A 19,789-nucleotide genomic window follows, 5' to 3' on the forward strand; every position below is an offset into this window, starting at 1 on the left:
CGACTGCACTCCTGTCAGTATCCAGAGTGCATCCCTCTCCTTTGTGAAACTGTCTGTCCCCTGTTTTCCTTTATAGGGTGGGTTGTATTTTGTAGTGTGTTAGAACTGTCTGTTGTATTAATACTAAAGTAGATATTTGTATACAACCTTGACTGGACAGTCCCTTTTATCAGTGGGTCACAATTGTTTTTTCGCTCTGTTGCAACTAACCAGCCTGACGTTCCGTCCACTGTTCGGACCCCTTCCGGTGTACTAGAGGTGTGGGACTGATTGATGGTCTAGAAAGCGATATTCCTCCCTGGACCACTAGTGCCCCGGAAGTTGATTCGTCACACCAAGAGAGGTCGGGTTGTTGACTCCACGTGAATATGTGTCTATAGAATGCATGGGGACAGAAATGCCCTTTTGCCTCTCTTGGGAAGACTGAGATGGTGAGCGAAGGCCAAAGGTAAAGCGACCCCTCTGCTGCGGTTGGCTTCAGTGGCAGCCAGACCTCCCTGAGTAACCATCCAACAATCTGATGACTTTCGCAAGAGCAGATGTGGCAAAGAGGATCGAAGGCAGACAGGTCACTGTCTGCTAGGTTCTGAAAGCTCATGGTTTTCATATCGTGAGATCAGGAAGGCAGCGAGACAACTGAGGCGCTTAATGCACCTGCTGCATGGTCACGGTTCCATAGACTTCGCTGCGCCGCTTGGAGTTTACGAATGCGCTAGCTTCTGGAAGTAAACCCCTTTGTTGAGGGTAGGCCACGAGAGAACAAAGAATAGAAGGGATGGGTTCCGAAAAACACACCCCTCTTGATAGGTCTTCTCCAGTGGAGTAAAAGCGTCATTGTCTCCTTTTCAAACAAATCGGTTCAGCCTCCGTAGAGACTGTCAAAAATTACCAATTCCAGCTATATTTCAAGCTGTCATGGCGGGGTATTGGGTAAAGTTTTCAATAAGCAATAATCGCGCCTCGGTTAAACCTCATGAGCTACGATACTGCCACTGCGCAAAACTAAAGCACCTGACCCAGAGGCCCGTGCGCCCCGGGAATGGATTCCCATTTAACTTGCACTGATCCCAGCAAGCTCCATCCTGAGCATCCTTTGTCAAACTCATAAAACCGCCTGGATTCCAGTGCCGAGATTTGTTGAGGTGAACACCTGTATCATCTTGCGCTCACCAAACTGACAGCAAATATAGTAGCAAGGTATGCATAGGATTCTGGGAGTAAACATGCAAATGAGCAGGCTGCTACCTGTGCGCTCTTTCCCTTAGCATGATCGGTGGCCTGTTGGCAAGTGACCCCGCCCTCCTGAGAGATTATTGGGCAGGCCGCTGCCAAGGCAACATGGGAGAGGCTTGAGAATGCAAAGAGCCATTGGAGGATTGCACAGGAGCGAGGACAGCATCGAGAAATGGGCTCCTTTGGGGACAGGTGAAGTGATGCTCCACCAGGACGACCAGCTGTTTCTGCAGTGCGGCCAGGACATTGACAAGAAGTGAATCAATTTGTCTCTGAGCGTTCCAACTGTTGACCAAACCATTACAATTTCGATACATTTCCATGCCATCACATACCTACCTGTTTGTGATAATTGCACTTGTCCTTGAAAATAGACCCGATTTTGCAGGGGACTCTGGGAAAAGTGAAAAGGTCCTATGTAATTCACGTCTTGTACCCTGTCTCATAGGGCGGACCCTGCAATTCTACTTCCACTCCACTGCCAAAAATGAAGCGGCCTTGCCCTGTTCAGGCTTTTTGCTGTAGCCCCTGGGCCTTTGCAGAGCCATCTGCTTAGTGTGGCTCTGCCACTGAGGTCAGAAGAGAACATTTAGCCTGAGAAACGGCTGTCTGTGTGTGCAGCTTGGAGAAGACACTGTTGCCATGGGAAAGACATGCCTGTTTGCTGTGCAAATGAAGTGCAGACACAGACAGAAGAGACCACTTGACTGGTAGGAATTGAAGAACCTGACCAAGAGTGAGGAATTAGACCATCCGCACGGGGAGTGTGCGCTCCGCCTGGGCTGGTTTGATACTTTTAAAAAAGAAATGGAATGTTGGTAGGTAAACCTCCTGGAAATGTGTGGGGCTATTCCGCACACATTTCCCAATGGACACTGCACAACAAACACATAGTCAAGTGCACTCTGGGGGACACAGTCTACCGGTGCGGTCCTCCTGTCACATTTAGCTGCAATGTGACAGCCATGGGTACATCAAAGCATCTCTGAAGGGGGAAGGCAACGTCTTCCTCCGGCCCTGGTCAGCCTACTTAAAATAGCAAAGGCTCCATCGATATGCCCTGCCTATTGTTAGGTTCTCTCTGATGGCAGCGCATACTGATGAGAGTTAAGTGAAGCAGGCCTGCCAAGAGGCCTGTTCACAGAACTAACACAGGGCAGGAAACCCCAACACCTTTTTCATATGCAATGTGTCAGCTTGAAGCTAGCTCCCACCCCTCTGTATGAAGGCCATTGAATGTCATGTGTGGAACAACTGTTTACAGTAGGCAACCGCTGCAGGGCCACCCCCTTTCAGAGGGAAGATATATGTGATTTGATGCAGACAGTCTGTTCTCGAGCTCAATTAACCAGAGAGCCACTTTGATCCACAGGAGACAGGAAGATGGGTGCGGCTTAGTAGTACATGTTGTCACCCCTTACCTTTCCTGTTGCAAAGCACTCTGGTCATGACCTTACGCATGACAGAAGATTGGTGGTGGGGACCCAGGATTGGGTCTTTAAGGTAGGCTTAGCATGCTCCAATCACTGGGGCCCATTTGGCTTTAAAAGAGGGCTGAGCCCCTCACTAAGCAGATCATCCGACGACTTCAAAAGGAGTACGAAGAAGGACTCATTCGGACCCTCGGTGATGGTACAGTCTGCCTCACGGCTTCCGCCAGTGAAGGAAGTCCAGGATTTCCAAGAGGGAAGCAAAATACCTCCCAAAACATCTCCCAGGGAACAGAGGGAGATACCCGACTCAGAGGATCCATCAAGCAGCACCAGAACCGGTACCCAGCCAGCACACAGCGTGCCCTGCTAGGTTAAGCCAGCAAGCTTCCTAGGTGGGAAGTGCCAGAGAGTCTCTGAACAAAGGACAAGGCCGTTGCCGGCAAACACTCTTCTCAGCTTTGGGTCGGCCGCCTTAAACGTCGACCCAAGCATTGAGAAGAAGCTCGGAGGAGTGCCACAACAAGCATCAACCAGCGTCCATCTTTTAAGGACTTTTTCGAAGCAGTCGAGCTCTCAAACTGCGACCGGCTGCACCACTGTGGCTGTTCTCACGCTGCAGTCACTAAAGCCGTCTGAGAACCCTCGACCAGCGTTCCAGATCCACCAACCAGCACACAGACAACGATTCTTCACCCCGAGCCGCCGGGTAGGGCAGCCTGCAGCCGTCCGCCCAGCCTCGCTTACCAAACTGCCTGCCAACTGATATCCGCATCTGTCGTCCCTCTTGAACTCTGTCGCCGGAGCTACAAAGCATGCTGGAAGCCACTCGATGCTGTCGAGTACCAAGATCATCTCAAACACCAGTTACATTGTGGTTCTGTCCCCCTGGTCCTTCTCCGAAGGCCCTTAGTGACATTTACGACCTCTTGCTCCCTTGCTGCTGCAACCAAATAACCTTGAACAGTTCAGACTGATTGCTTTACCGACTGCACTCCTGTCAGTATCCAGAGTGCATCCCTCTCCTTTGTGAAACTGTCTGTCCCCTGTTTTCCTTTATAGGGTGGGTTGTATTTTGTAGTGTGTTAGAACTGTCTGTTGTATTAATACTAAAGTAGATATTTGTATACAACCTTGACTGGACAGTCCCTTTTATCAGTGGGTCACAATTGTTTTTTCGCTCTGTTGCAACTAACCAGCCTGACGTTCCGTCCACTGTTCGGACCCCTTCCGGTGTACTAGAGGTGTGGGACTGATTGATGGTCTAGAAAGCGATATTCCTCCCTGGACCACTAGTGCCCCGGAAGTTGATTCGTCACACCAAGAGAGGTCGGGTTGTTGACTCCACGTGAATATGTGTCTATAGAATGCATGGGGACAGAAATGCCCTTTTGCCTCTCTTGGGAAGACTGAGATGGTGAGCGAAGGCCAAAGGTAAAGCGACCCCTCTGCTGCGGTTGGCTTCAGTGGCAGCCAGACCTCCCTGAGTAACCATCCAACAATCTGATGACTTTCGCAAGAGCAGATGTGGCAAAGAGGATCGAAGGCAGACAGGTCACTGTCTGCTAGGTTCTGAAAGCTCATGGTTTTCATGTCGTGAGATCAGGAAGGCAGCGAGACAACTGAGGCGCTTAATGCACCTGCTGCATGGTCACGGTTCCATAGACTTCGCTGCGCCGCTTGGAGTTTACGAATGCGCTAGCTTCTGGAAGTAAACCCCTTTGTTGAGGGTAGGCCACGAGAACACAAATAATAGAAGGGATGGGTTCCGAAAAACACACCCTTCTTGCTAGGTCTTCTCCAGTGGAGTAAAAGCGTCATTGTCTCCTTTTCAAACAAATCGGTTCAGCCTCCGTAGAGACTGTCAAAAATTACCAATTCCAGCTATATTTCAAGCTGTCATGGCGGGGTACTGGGTAAAGTTTTCAATAAGCAATAATCGCGCCTCAGTTAAACCTCATGAGCTACGATACTGCCACTGCGCAAAGCTAAAGCACCTGACCCAGAGGCCCGTGCGCCCCGGGAATGGATTCCCATTTAACTTGCACTGATCCCAGCAAGCTCCATCCTGAGCATCCTTTGTCAAACTCATAAAACCGCCTGGATTCCAGTGCCGAGATTTGTTGAGGTGAACACCTGTATCATCTTGCGCTCACCAAGCTGACAGCAAATATAGTAGCAAGGTATGCATAGGATTCTGGGAGTAAACATGCAAATGAGCAGGCTGCTACCTGTGCGCTCTTTCCCTTAGCATGATCGGTGGCCTGTTGGCAAGTGACCCCGCCCTCCTGAGAGATTATTGGGCAGGCCGCTGCCAAGGCAACATGGGAGAGGCTTGAGAATGCAAAGAGCCATTGGAGGATTGCACAGGAGCGAGGACAGCATCGAGAAATGGGCTCCTTTGGGGACAGGTGAAGTGATGCTCCACCAGGACGACCAGCTGTTTCTGCAGTGCAGCCAGGACATTGACAAGAAGTGAATCAATTTGTCTCTGAGCGTTCCAACTGTTGACCAAACCATTACAATTTCGATACATTTCCATGCCATCACATACCTACCTGTTTGTGATAATTGCACTTGTCCTTGAAAATAGACCCGATTTTGCAGGGGACTCTGGGAAAAGTGAAAAGGTCCTATGTAATTCACGTCTTGTACCCTGTCTCATAGGGCGGACCCTGCAATTCTACTTCCACTCCACTGCCAAAAATGAAGCGGCCTTGCCCTGTTCAGGCTTTTTGCTGTAGCCCCTGGGCCTTTGCAGAGCCATCTGCTTAGTGTGGCTCTGCCACTGAGGTCAGAAGAGAACATTTAGCCTGAGAAACGGCTGTCTGTGTGTGCAGCTTGGAGAAGACACTGTTGCCATGGGAAAGACATGCCTGTTTGCTGTGCAAATGAAGTGCAGACACAGACAGAAGAGACCACTTGACTGGTAGGAATTGAAGAACCTGACCAAGAGTGAGGAATTAGACCATCCGCACGGGGAGTGTGCGCTCCGCCTGGGCTGGTTTGATACTTTTAAAAAAGAAATGGAATGTTGGTGGGTAAACCTCCTGGAAATGTGTGGGGCTATTCCGCACACATTTCCCAATGGACACTGCACAACAAACACATAGTCAAGTGCACTCTGGGGGACACAGTCTACCGGTGCGGTCCTCCTGTCACATTTAGCTGCAATGTGACAGCCATGGGTACATCAAAGCATCTCTGAAGGGGGAAGGCAACGCCTTCCTCCGGCCCTGGTCAGCCTACTTAAAATAGCAAAGGCTCCATCGATATGCCCTGCCTATTGTTAGGTTCTCTCTGATGGCAGCGCATACTGATGAGAGTTAAGTGAAGCAGGCCTGCCAAGAGGCCTGTTCACAGAACTAACACAGGGCAGGAAACCCCAACACCTTTTTCATATGCAATGTGTCAGCTTGAAGCTAGCTCCCACCCCTCTGTATGAAGGCCATTGAATGTCATGTGTGGAACAACTGTTTACAGTAGGCAACCGCTGCAGGGCCACCCCCTTTCAGAGGGAAGATATATGTGATTTGATGCAGACAGTCTGTTCTCGAGCTCAATTAACCAGAGAGCCACTTTGATCCACAGGAGACAGGAAGATGGGTGCGGCTTAGTAGTACATGTTGTCACCCCTTACCTTTCCTGTTGCAAAGCACTCTGGTCATGACCTTACGCATGACAGAAGATTGGTGGTGGGGACCCAGGATTGGGTCTTTAAGGTAGGCTTAGCATGCTCCAATCACTGGGGCCCATTTGGCTTTAAAAGAGGGCTGAGCCCCTCACTAAGCAGATCATCCGACGACTTCAAAAGGAGTACGAAGAAGGACTCATTCGGACCCTCGGTGATGGTACAGTCTGCCTCACGGCTTCCGCCAGTGAAGGAAGTCCAGGATTTCCAAGAGGGAAGCAAAATACCTCCCAAAACATCTCCCAGGGAACAGAGGGAGATACCCGACTCAGAGGATCCATCAAGCAGCACCAGAACCGGTACCCAGCCAGCACACAGCGTGCCCTGCTAGGTTAAGCCAGCAAGCTTCCTAGGTGGGAAGTGCCAGAGAGTCTCTGAACAAAGGACAAGGCCGTTGCCGGAAAACACTCTTCTCAGCTTTGGGTCGGCCGCCTTAAACGTCGACCCAAGCATTGAGAAGAAGCTCGGAGGAGTGCCACAACAAGCATCAACCAGCGTCCATCTTTTAAGGACTTTTTCGAAGCAGTCGAGCTCTCAAACTGCGACCGGCTGCACCACTGTGGCTGTTCTCACGCTGCAGTCACTAAAGCCGTCTGAGAACCCTCGACCAGCGTTCCAGATCCACCAACCAGCACACAGACAACGATTCTTCACCCCGAGCCGCCGGGTAGGGCAGCCTGCAGCCGTCCGCCCAGCCTCGCTTACCAAACTGCCTGCCAACTGATATCCGCATCTGTCGTCCCTCTTGAACTCTGTCGCCGGAGCTACAAAGCATGCTGGAAGCCACTCGATGCTGTCGAGTACCAAGATCATCTCAAACACCAGTTACATTGTGGTTCTGTCCCCCTGGTCCTTCTCCGAAGGCCCTTAGTGACATTTACGACCTCTTGCTCCCTTGCTGCTGCAACCAAATAACCTTGAACAGTTCAGACTGATTGCTTTACCGACTGCACTCCTGTCAGTATCCAGAGTGCATCCCTCTCCTTTGTGAAACTGTCTGTCCCCTGTTTTCCTTTATAGGGTGGGTTGTATTTTGTAGTGTGTTAGAACTGTCTGTTGTATTAATACTAAAGTAGATATTTGTATACAACCTTGACTGGACAGTCCCTTTTATCAGTGGGTCACAATTGTTTTTTCGCTCTGTTGCAACTAACCAGCCTGACGTTCCGTCCACTGTTCGGACCCCTTCCGGTGTACTAGAGGTGTGGGACTGATTGATGGTCTAGAAAGCGATATTCCTCCCTGGACCACTAGTGCCCCGGAAGTTGATTCGTCACACCAAGAGAGGTCGGGTTGTTGACTCCACGTGAATATGTGTCTATAGAATGCATGGGGACAGAAATGCCCTTTTGCCTCTCTTGGGAAGACTGAGATGGTGAGCGAAGGCCAAAGGTAAAGCGACCCCTCTGCTGCGGTTGGCTTCAGTGGCAGCCAGACCTCCCTGAGTAACCATCCAACAATCTGATGACTTTCGCAAGAGCAGATGTGGCAAAGAGGATCGAAGGCAGACAGGTCACTGTCTGCTAGGTTCTGAAAGCTCATGGTTTTCATGTCGTGAGATCAGGAAGGCAGCGAGACAACTGAGGCGCTTAATGCACCTGCTGCATGGTCACGGTTCCATAGACTTCGCTGCGCCGCTTGGAGTTTACGAATGCGCTAGCTTCTGGAAGTAAACCCCTTTGTTGAGGGTAGGCCACGAGAACACAAAGAATAGAAGGGATGGGTTCCGAAAAACACACCCTTCTTGCTAGGTCTTCTCCAGTGGAGTAAAAGCGTCATTGTCTCCTTTTCAAACAAATCGGTTCAGCCTCCGTAGAGACTGTCAAAAATTACCAATTCCAGCTATATTTCAAGCTGTCATGGCGGGGTATTGGGTAAAGTTTTCAATAAGCAATAATCGCGCCTCAGTTAAACCTCATGAGCTACGATACTGCCACTGCGCAAAGCTAAAGCACCTGACCCAGAGGCCCGTGCGCCCCGGGAATGGATTCCCATTTAACTTGCACTGATCCCAGCAAGCTCCATCCTGAGCATCCTTTGTCAAACTCATAAAACCGCCTGGATTCCAGTGCCGAGATTTGTTGAGGTGAACACCTGTATCATCTTGCGCTCACCAAGCTGACAGCAAATATAGTAGCAAGGTATGCATAGGATTCTGGGAGTAAACATGCAAATGAGCAGGCTGCTACCTGTGCGCTCTTTCCCTTAGCATGATCGGTGGCCTGTTGGCAAGTGACCCCGCCCTCCTGAGAGATTATTGGGCAGGCCGCTGCCAAGGCAACATGGGAGAGGCTTGAGAATGCAAAGAGCCATTGGAGGATTGCACAGGAGCGAGGACAGCATCGAGAAATGGCCTCCTTTGGGGACAGGTGAAGTGATGCTCCACCAGGACGACCAGCTGTTTCTGCAGTGCAGCCAGGACATTGACAAGAAGTGAATCAATTTGTCTCTGAGCGTTCCAACTGTTGACCAAACCATTACAATTTCGATACATTTCCATGCCATCACATACCTACCTGTTTGTGATAATTGCACTTGTCCTTGAAAATAGACCCGATTTTGCAGGGGACTCTGGGAAAAGTGAAAAGGTCCTATGTAATTCACGTCTTGTACCCTGTCTCATAGGGCGGACCCTGCAATTCTACTTCCACTCCACTGCCAAAAATGAAGCGGCCTTGCCCTGTTCAGGCTTTTTGCTGTAGCCCCTGGGCCTTTGCAGAGCCATCTGCTTAGTGTGGCTCTGCCACTGAGGTCAGAAGAGAACATTTAGCCTGAGAAACGGCTGTCTGTGTGTGCAGCTTGGAGAAGACACTGTTGCCATGGGAAAGACATGCCTGTTTGCTGTGCAAATGAAGTGCAGACACAGACAGAAGAGACCACTTGACTGGTAGGAATTGAAGAACCTGACCAAGAGTGAGGAATTAGACCATCCGCACGGGGAGTGTGCGCTCCGCCTGGGCTGGTTTGATACTTTTAAAAAAGAAATGGAATGTTGGTAGGTAAACCTCCTGGAAATGTGTGGGGCTATTCCGCACACATTTCCCAATGGACACTGCACAACAAACACATAGTCAAGTGCACTCTGGGGGACACAGTCTACCGGTGCGGTCCTCCTGTCACATTTAGCTGCAATGTGACAGCCATGGGTACATCAAAGCATCTCTGAAGGGGGAAGGCAACGCCTTCCTCCGGCCCTGGTCAGCCTACTTAAAATAGCAAAGGCTCCATCGATATGCCCTGCCTATTGTTAGGTTCTCTCTGATGGCAGCGCATACTGATGAGAGTTAAGTGAAGCAGGCCTGCCAAGAGGCCTGTTCACAGAACTAACACAGGGCAGGAAACCCCAACACCTTTTTCATATGCAATGTGTCAGCTTGAAGCTAGCTCCCACCCCTCTGTATGAAGGCCATTGAATGTCATGTGTGGAACAACTGTTTACAGTAGGCAACCGCTGCAGGGCCACCCCCTTTCAGAGGGAAGATATATGTGATTTGATGCAGACAGTCTGTTCTCGAGCTCAATTAACCAGAGAGCCACTTTGATCCACAGGAGACAGGAAGATGGGTGCGGCTTAGTAGTACATGTTGTCACCCCTTACCTTTCCTGTTGCAAAGCACTCTGGTCATGACCTTACGCATGACAGAAGATTGGTGGTGGGGACCCAGGATTGGGTCTTTAAGGTAGGCTTAGCATGCTCCAATCACTGGGGCCCATTTGGCTTTAAAAGAGGGCTGAGCCCCTCACTAAGCAGATCATCCGACGACTTCAAAAGGAGTACGAAGAAGGACTCATTCGGACCCTCGGTGATGGTACAGTCTGCCTCACGGCTTCCGCCAGTAAAGGAAGTCCAGGATTTCCAAGAGGGAAGCAAAATACCTCCCAAAACATCTCCCAGGGAACAGAGGGAGATACCCGACTCAGAGGATCCATCAAGCAGCACCAGAACCGGTACCCAGCCAGCACACAGCGTGCCCTGCTAGGTTAAGCCAGCAAGTTTCCTAGGTGGGAAGTGCCAGAGAGTCTCTGAACAAAGGACAAGGCCGTTGCCGGCAAACACTCTTCTCAGCTTTGGGTCGGCCGCCTTAAACGTCGACCCAACCATTGAGAAGAAGCTCGGAGGAGTGCCACAACAAGCATCAACCAGCGTCCATCTTTTAAGGACTTTTTCGAAGCAGTCGAGCTCTCAAACTGCGACCGGCTGCACCACTGTGGCTGTTCTCACGCTGCAGTCACTAAAGCCGTCTGAGAACCCTCGACCAGCGTTCCAGATCCACCAACCAGCACACAGACAACGATTCTTCACCCCGAGCCGCCGGGTAGGGCAGCCTGCAGCCGTCCGCCCAGCCTCGCTTACCAAACTGCCTGCCAACTGATATCCGCATCTGTCGTCCCTCTTGAACTCTGTCGCCGGAGCTACAAAGCATGCTGGAAGCCACTCGATGCTGTCGAGTACCAAGATCATCTCAAACACCAGTTACATTGTGGTTCTGTCCCCCTGGTCCTTCTCCGAAGGCCCTTAGTGACATTTACGACCTCTTGCTCCCTTGCTGCTGCAACCAAATAACCTTGAACAGTTCAGACTGATTGCTTTACCGACTGCACTCCTGTCAGTATCCAGAGTGCATCCCTCTCCTTTGTGAAACTGTCTGTCCCCTGTTTTCCTTTATAGGGTGGGTTGTATTTTGTAGTGTGTTAGAACTGTCTGTTGTATTAATACTAAAGTAGATATTTGTATACAACCTTGACTGGACAGTCCCTTTTATCAGTGGGTCACAATTGTTTTTTCGCTCTGTTGCAACTAACCAGCCTGGCGTTCCGTCCACTGTTCGGACCCCTTCCGGTGTACTAGAGGTGTGGGACTGATTGATGGTCTAGAAAGCGATATTCCTCCCTGGACCACTAGTGCCCCGGAAGTTGATTCGTCACACCAAGAGAGGTCGGGTTGTTGACTCCATGTGAATATGTGTCTATAGAATGCATGGGGACAGAAATGCCCTTTTGCCTCTCTTGGGAAGACTGAGATGGTGAGCGAAGGCCAAAGGTAAAGCGACCCCTCTGCTGCGGTTGGCTTCAGTGGCAGCCAGACCTCCCTGAGTAACCATCCAACAATCTGATGACTTTCGCAAGAGCAGATGTGGCAAAGAGGATCGAAGGCAGACAGGTCACTGTCTGCTAGGTTCTGAAAGCTCATGGTTTTCATGTCGTGAGATCAGGAAGGCAGCGAGACAACTGAGGCGCTTAATGCACCTGCTGCATGGTCACGGTTCCATAGACTTCGCTGCGCCGCTTGGAGTTTACGAATGCGCTAGCTTCTGGAAGTAAACCCCTTTGTTGAGGGTAGGCCACGAGAACACAAAGAATAGAAGGGATGGGTTCCGAAAAACACACCCTTCTTGCTAGGTCTTCTCCAGTGGAGTAAAAGCGTCATTGTCTCCTTTTCAAACAAATCGGTTCAGCCTCCGTAGAGACTGTCAAAAATTACCAATTCCAGCTATATTTCAAGCTGTCATGGCGGGGTATTGGGTAAAGTTTTCAATAAGCAATAATCGCGCCTCAGTTAAACCTCAAGAGCTACGATACTGCCACTGCGCAAAGCTAAAGCACCTGACCCAGAGGCCCGTGCGCCCCGGGAATGGATTCCCATTTAACTTGCACTGATCCCAGCAAGCTCCATCCTGAGCATCCTTTGTCAAACTCATAAAACCGCCTGGATTCCAGTGCCGAGATTTGTTGAGGTGAACACCTGTATCATCTTGCGCTCACCAAGCTGACAGCAAATATAGTAGCAAGGTATGCATAGGATTCTGGGAGTAAACATGCAAATGAGCAGGCTGCTACCTGTGCGCTCTTTCCCTTAGCATGATCGGTGGCCTGTTGGCAAGTGACCCCTCCCTCCTGAGAGATTATTGGGCAGGCCGCTGCCAAGGCAACATGGGAGAGGCTTGAGAATGCAAAGAGCCATTGGAGGATTGCACAGGAGCGAGGACAGCATCGAGAAATGGGCTCCTTTGGGGACAGGTGAAGTGTTGCTCCACCAGGACGACCAGCTGTTTCTGCAGTGCAGCCAGGACATTGACAAGAAGTGAATCAATTTGTCTCTGAGCGTTCCAACTGTTGACCAAACTATTACAATTTCGATACATTTCCATGCCATCACATACCTACCTGTTTGTGATAATTGCACTTGTCCTTGAAAATAGACCCGATTTTGCAGGGGACTCTGGGAAAAGTGAAAAGGTCCTATGTAATTCACGTCTTGTACCCTGTCTCATAGGGCGGACCCTGCAATTCTACTTCCACTCCACTGCCAAAAATGAAGCGGCCTTGCCCTGTTCAGGCTTTTTGCTGTAGCCCCTGGGCCTTTGCAGAGCCATCTGCTTAGTGTGGCTCTGCCACTGAGGTCAGAAGAGAACATTTAGCCTGAGAAACGGCTGTCTGTGTGTGCAGCTTGGAGAAGACACTGTTGCCATGGGAAAGACATGCCTGTTTGCTGTGCAAATGAAGTGCAGACACAGACAGAAGAGACCACTTGACTGGTAGGAATTGAAGAACCTGACCAAGAGTGAGGAATTAGACCATCCGCACGGGGAGTGTGCGCTCCGCCTGGGCTGGTTTGATACTTTTAAAAAAGAAATGGAATGTTGGTAGGTAAACCTCCTGGAAATGTGTGGGGCTATTCCGCACACATTTCCCAATGGACACTACACAACAAACACATAGTCAAGTGCACTCTGGGGGACACAGTCTACCGGTGCGGTCCTCCTGTCACATTTAGCTGCAATGCGACAGCCATGGGTACATCAAAGCATCTCTGAAGGGGGAAGGCAACGCCTTCCTCCGGCCCTGGTCAGCCTACTTAAAATAGCAAAGGCTCCATCGATATGCCCTGCCTATTGTTAGGTTCTCTCTGATGGCAGCGCATACTGATGAGAGTTAAGTGAATCAGGCCTGCCAAGAGGCCTGTTCACAGAACTAACACAGGGCAGGAAACCCCAACACCTTTTTCATATGCAATGTGTCAGCTTGAAGCTAGCTCCCACCCCTCTGTATGAAGGCCATTGAATGTCATGTGTGGAACAACTGTTTACAGTAGGCAACCGCTGCAGGGCCACCCCCTTTCAGAGGGAAGATATATGTGATTTGATGCAGACAGTCTGTTCTCGAGCTCAATTAACCAGAGAGCCACTTTGATCCACAGGAGACAGGAAGATGGGTGCGGCTTAGTAGTACATGTTGTCACCCCTTACCTTTCCTGTTGCAAAGCACTCTGGTCATGACCTTACGCATGACAGAAGATTGGTGGTGGGGACCCAGGATTTGGTCTTTAAGGTAGGCTTAGCATGCTCCAATCACTGGGGCCCATTTGGCTTTAAAAGAGGGCTGAGCCCCTCACTAAGCAGATCATCCGACGACTTCAAAAGGAGTACGAAGAAGGATTCATTCGGACCCTCGGTGATGGTACAGTCTGCCTCACGGCTTCCGCCAGTGAAGGAAGTCCAGGATTTCCAAGAGGGAAGCAAAATACCTCCCAAAACATCTCCCAGGGAACAGAGGGAGATACCCGACTCAGAGGATCCATCAAGCAGCACCAGAACCGGTACCCAGCCAGCACACAGCGTGCCCTGCTAGGTTAAGCCAGCAAGCTTCCTAGGTGGGAAGTGCCAGAGAGTCTCTGAACAAAGGACAAGGCCGTTGCCGGCAAACACTCTTCTCAGCTTTGGGTCGGCCGCCTTAAACGTCGACCCAAGCATTGAGAAGAAGCTCGGAGGAGTGCCACAACAAGCATCAACCAGCGTCCATCTTTTAAGGACTTTTTCGAAGCAGTCGAGCTCTCAAACTGCGACCGGCTGCACCACTGTGGCTGTTCTCACGCTGCAGTCACTAAAGCCGTCTGAGAACCCTCGACCAGCGTTCCAGATCCACCAACCAGCACACAGACAACGATTCTTCACCCCGAGCCGCCGGGTAGGGCAGCCTGCAGCCGTCCGCCCAGCCTCGCTTACCAAACTGCCTGCCAACTGATATCCGCATCTGTCGTCCCTCTTGAACTCTGTCGCCGGAGCTACAAAGCATGCTGGAAGCCACTCGATGCTGTCGAGTACCAAGATCATCTCAAACACCAGTTACATTGTGGTTCTGTCCCCCTGGTCCTTCTCCGAAGGCCCTTAGTGACATTTACGACCTCTTGCTCCCTTGCTGCTGCAACCAAATAACCTTGAACAGTTCAGACTGATTGCTTTACCGACTGCACTCCTGTCAGTATCCAGAGTGCATCCCTCTCCTTTGTGAAACTGTCTGTCCCCTGTTTTCTTTTATAGGGTGGGTTGTATTTTGTAGTGTGTTAGAACTGTCTGTTGTATTAATACTAAAGTAGATATTTGTATACAACCTTGTCTGGACAGTCCCTTTTATCAGTGGGTCACAATTGTTTTTTCGCTCTGTTGCAACTAACCAGCCTGACGTTCCGTCCACTGTTCGGACCCCTTCCGGTGTACTAGAGGTGTGGGACTGATTGATGGTCTAGAAAGCGATATTCCTCCCTGGACCACTAGTGCCCCGGAAGTTGATTCGTCACACCAAGAGAGGTCGGGTTGTTGACTCCATGTGAATATGTGTCTATAGAATGCATGGGGACAGAAATGCCCTTTTGCCTCTCTTGGGAAGACTGAGATGGTGAGCGAAGGCCAAAGGTAAAGCGACCCCTCTGCTGCGGTTGGCTTCAGTGGCAGCCAGACCTCCCTGAGTAACCATCCAACAATCTGATGACTTTCGCAAGAGCAGATGTGGCAAAGAGGATCGAAGGCAGACAGGTCACTGTCTGCTAGGTTCTGAAAGCTCATGGTTTTCATGTCGTGAGATCAGGAAGGCAGCGAGACAACTGAGGCGCTTAATGCACCTGCTGCATGGTCACGGTTCCATAGACTTCGCTGCGCCGCTTGGAGTTTACGAATGCGCTAGCTTCTGGAAGTAAACCCCTTTGTTGAGAGTAGGCCACGAGAACACAAAGAATAGAAGGGATGGGTTCCGAAAAACACACCCTTCTTGCTAGGTCTTCTCCAGTGGAGTAAAAGCGTCATTGTCTCCTTTTCAAACAAATCGGTTCAGCCTCCGTAGAGACTGTCAAAAATTACCAATTCCAGCTATATTTCAAGCTGTCATGGCGGGGTATTGGGTAAAGTTTTCAATAAGCAATAATCGCGCCTCAGTTAAACCTCAAGAGCTACGATACTGCCACTGCGCAAAGCTAAAGCACCTGACCCAGAGGCCCGTGCGCCCCGGGAATGGATTCCCATTTAACTTGCACTGATCCCAGCAAGCTCCATCCTGAGCATCCTTTGTCAAACTCATAAAACCGCCTGGATTCCAGTGCCGAGATTTGTTGAGGTGAACACCTGTATCATCTTGCGCTCACCAAGCTGACAGCAAATATAGTAGCAAGGTATGCATAGGATTCTGGGAGTAAACATGCAAATGAGCAGGCTGCTACCTGTGCGCTCTTTCCCTTAGCATGATCGGTGGCCTGTTGGCAAGTGACCCCGCCCTCCTGAGAGATTATTGGGCAGGCCGCTGCCAAGGCAACATGGGAGAGGCTTGAGAATGCAAAGAGCCATTGGAGGATTGCACAGGAGCGAGGACAGCATCGAGAAATGGGCTCCTTTGGGGACAGGTGAAGTGATGCTCCACCAGGACGACCAGCTGTTTCTGCAGTGCAGCCAGGACATTGACAAGAAGTGAATCAATTTGTCTCTGAGCGTTCCAACTGTTGACCAAACTATTACAATTTCGATACATTTCCATGCCATCACATACCTACCTGTTTGTGATAATTGCACTTGTCCTTGAAAATAGACCCGATTTTGCAGGGGACTCTGGGAAAAGTGAAAAGGTCCTATGTAATTCACGTCTTGTACCCTGTCTCATAGGGCGGACCCTGCAATTCTACTTCCACTCCACTGCCAAAAATGAAGCGGCCTTGCCCTGTTCAGGCTTTTTGCTGTAGCCCCTGGGCCTTTGCAGAGCCATCTGCTTAGTGTGGCTCTGCCACTGAGGTCAGAAGAGAACATTTAGCCTGAGAAACGGCTGTCTGTGTGTGCAGCTTGGAGAAGACACTGTTGCCATGGGAAAGACATGCCTGTTTGCTGTGCAAATGAAGTGCAGACACAGACAGAAGAGACCACTTGACTGGTAGGAATTGAAGAACCTGACCAAGAGTGAGGAATTAGACCATCCGCACCATCCGGTGTGCGCTCCGCCTGGGCTGGTTTGATACTTTTAAAAAAGAAATGGAATGTTGGTAGGTAAACCTCCTGGAAATGTGTGGGGCTATTCCGCACACATTTCCCAATGGACACTGCACAACAAACACATAGTCAAGTGCACTCTGGGGGACACAGTCTACCGGTGCGGTCCTCCTGTCACATTTAGCTGCAATGTGACAGCCATGGGTACATCAAAGCATCTCTGAAGGGGGAAGGCAACGCCTTCCTCCGGCCCTGGTCAGCCTACTTAAAATAGCAAAGGCTCCATCGATATGCCCTGCCTATTGTTAGGTTCTCTCTGATGGCAGCGCATACTGATGAGAGTTAAGTGAAGCAGGCCTGCCAAGAGGCCTGTTCACAGAACTAACACAGGGCAGGAAACCCCAACACCTTTTTCATATGCAATGTGTCAGCTTGAAGCTAGCTCCCACCCCTCTGTATGAAGGCCATTGAATGTCATGTGTGGAACAACTGTTTACAGTAGGCAACCGCTGCAGGGCCACCCCCTTTCAGAGGGAAGATATATGTGATTTGATGCAGACAGTCTGTTCTCGAGCTCAATTAACCAGAGAGCCACTTTGATCCACAGGAGACAGGAAGATGGGTGCGGCTTAGTAGTACATGTTGTCACCCCTTACCTTTCCTGTTGCAAAGCACTCTGGTCATGACCTTACGCATGACAGAAGATTGGTGGTGGGGACCCAGGATTGGGTCTTTAAGGTAGGCTTAGCATGCTTCAATCACTGGGGCCCATTTGGCTTTAAAAGAGGGCTGAGCCCCTCACTAAGCAGATCATCCGACGACTTCAAAAGGAGTACGAAGAAGGACTCATTCGGACCCTCGGTGATGGTACAGTCTGCCTCACGGCTTCCGCCAGTGAAGGAAGTCCAGGATTTCCAAGAGGGAAGCAAAATACCTCCCAAAACATCTCCCAGGGAACAGAGGGAGATACCCGACTCAGAGGATCCATCAAGCAGCACCAGAACCGGTACCCAGCCAGCACACAGCGTGCCCTGCTAGGTTAAGCCAGCAAGCTTCCTAAGTGGGAAGTGCCAGAGAGTCTCTGAACAAAGGACAAGACCGTTGCCGGCAAACACTCTTCTCAGCTTTGGGTCGGCCGCCCTAAACGTCGACCCAAGCATTGAGAAGAAGCTCGGAGGAGTGCCACAACAAGCATCAACCAGCGTCCATCTTTTAAGGACTTTTTCGAAGCAGTCGAGCTCTCAAACTGCGACCGGCTGCACCACTGTGGCTGTTCTCACGCTGCAGTCACTAAAGCCGTCTGAGAACCCTCGACCAGCGTTCCAGATCCACCAACCAGCACACAGACAACGATTCTTCACCCCGAGCCGCCGGGTAGGGCAGCCTGCAGCCGTCCGCCCAGCCTCGCTTACCAAACTGCCTGCCAACTGATATCCGCATCTGTCGTCCCACTTGAACTCTGTCGCCGGAGCTACAAAGCCTGCTGGAAGCCACTCGATGCTGTCGAGTACCAAGATCATCTCAAACACCAGTTACATTGTGGTTCTGTCCCCCTGGTCCTTCTCCGAAGGCCCTTAGTGACATTTACGACCTCTTGCTCCCTTGCTGCTGCAACCAAATAACCTTGAACAGTTCAGACTGATTGCTTTACCGACTGCACTCCTGTCAGTATCCAGAGTGCATCCCTCTCCTTTGTGAAACTGTCTGTCCCCTGTTTTCCTTTATAGGGTGGGTTGTATTTTGTAGTGTGTTAGAACTGTCTGTTGTATTAATACTAAAGTAGATATTTGTATACAACCTTGACTGGACAGTCCCTTTTATCAGTGGGTCACAATTGTTTTTTCGCTCTGTTGCAACTAACCAGCCTGACGTTCCGTCCACTGTTCGGACCCCTTCCGGTGTACTAGAGGTGTGGGACTGATTGATGGTCTAGAAAGCGATATTCCTCCCTGGACCACTAGTGCCCCCGGAAGTTGATTCGTCACACCAAGAGAGGTCGGGTTGTTGACTCCACGTGAATATGTGTCTATAGAATGCATGGGGACAGAAATGCCCTTTTGCCTCTCTTGGGAAGACTGAGATGGTGAGCGAAGGCCAAAGGTAAAGCGACCCCTCTGCTGCGGTTGGCTTCAGTGGCAGCCAGACCTCCCTGAGTAACCATCCAACAATCTGATGACTTTCGCAAGAGCAGATGTGGCAAAGAGGATCGAAGGCAGACAGGTCACTGTCTGCTAGGTTCTGAAAGCTCATGGTTTTCATGTCGTGAGATCAGGAAGGCAGCGAGACAACTGAGGCGCTTAATGCACCTGCTGCATGGTCACGGTTCCATAGACTTCGCTGCGCCGCTTGGAGTTTACGAATGCGCTAGCTTCTGGAAGTAAACCCCTTTGTTGAGGGTAGGCCACGAGAGAACAAAGAATAGAAGGGATGGGTTCCGAAAAACACACCCCTCTTGCTAGGTCTTCTCGAGTGGAGTAAAAGCGTCATTGTCTCCTTTTCAAACAAATCGGTTCAGCCTCCGTAGAGACTGTCAAAAATTACCAATTCCAGCTATATTTCAAGCTGTCATGGCGGGGTATTGGGTAAAGTTTTCAATAAGCAATAATCGCGCCTCGGTTAAACTTCATGAGCTACGATACTGCCACTGCGCAAAGCTAAAGCACCTGACCCAGAGGCCCGTGCGCCCCGGGAATGGATTCCCATTTAACTTGCACTGATCCCAGCAAGCTCCATCCTGAGCATCCTTTGTCAAACTCATAAAACCGCCTGGATTCCAGTGCCGAGATTTGTTGAGGTGAACACCTGTATCATCTTGCGCTCACCAAACTGACAGCAAATATAGTAGCAAGGTATGCATAGGATTCTGGGAGTAAACATGCAAATGAGCAGGCTGCTACCTGTGCGCTCTTTCCCTTAGCATGATCGGTGGCCTGTTGGCAAGTGACCCCGCCCTCCTGAGAGATTATTGGGCAGGCCGCTGCCAAGGCAACATGGGAGAGGCTTGAGAATGCAAAGAGCCATTGGAGGATTGCACAGGAGCGAGGACAGCATCGAGAAATGGGCTCCTTTGGGGACAGGTGAAGTGATGCTCCACCAGGACGACCAGCTGTTTCTGCAGTGCAGCCAGGACATTGACAAGAAGTGAATCAATTTGTCTCTGAGCGTTCCAACTGTTGACCAAACCATTACAATTT

General features: G+C 50.4%; 6 non-coding genes across 6 annotated transcripts; all 6 read right to left on the reverse strand.

Annotated features, from left to right (window-relative positions):
- Nucleotides 1-863: 863 nt before the first annotated feature.
- Nucleotides 864-1,004, reverse strand: LOC138496646 (U4 spliceosomal RNA). Its single transcript, XR_011278139.1, has one exon. It is a non-coding gene; the product is annotated as a U4 spliceosomal RNA (small nuclear RNA).
- A 3,508-nt stretch (nucleotides 1,005-4,512) lies between these two features.
- Nucleotides 4,513-4,653, reverse strand: LOC138496769 (U4 spliceosomal RNA). The gene has a single exon (XR_011278250.1). It is a non-coding gene; the product is annotated as a U4 spliceosomal RNA (small nuclear RNA).
- A 3,508-nt stretch (nucleotides 4,654-8,161) lies between these two features.
- LOC138496664 (U4 spliceosomal RNA) lies at nucleotides 8,162-8,302 on the reverse strand. Its single transcript, XR_011278155.1, has one exon. It is a non-coding gene; the product is annotated as a U4 spliceosomal RNA (small nuclear RNA).
- Nucleotides 8,303-11,810: 3,508 nt separating this feature from the next.
- Nucleotides 11,811-11,951, reverse strand: LOC138496722 (U4 spliceosomal RNA). Its single transcript, XR_011278208.1, has one exon. It is a non-coding gene; the product is annotated as a U4 spliceosomal RNA (small nuclear RNA).
- A 3,508-nt stretch (nucleotides 11,952-15,459) lies between these two features.
- On the reverse strand, nucleotides 15,460-15,600 carry LOC138496723 (U4 spliceosomal RNA). Its single transcript, XR_011278209.1, has one exon. It is a non-coding gene; the product is annotated as a U4 spliceosomal RNA (small nuclear RNA).
- Nucleotides 15,601-19,110: 3,510 nt separating this feature from the next.
- On the reverse strand, nucleotides 19,111-19,251 carry LOC138496742 (U4 spliceosomal RNA). The gene has a single exon (XR_011278226.1). It is a non-coding gene; the product is annotated as a U4 spliceosomal RNA (small nuclear RNA).
- Nucleotides 19,252-19,789: the final 538 nt, after the last annotated feature.

Source organism: Ambystoma mexicanum, chromosome 10 (assembly GCF_040938575.1).
Source record: "Ambystoma mexicanum isolate Mex_15411 chromosome 10, UKY_AmexF1_1, whole genome shotgun sequence".
In the NCBI taxonomy this organism is placed as follows: domain Eukaryota; kingdom Metazoa; phylum Chordata; class Amphibia; order Caudata; family Ambystomatidae; genus Ambystoma; species Ambystoma mexicanum.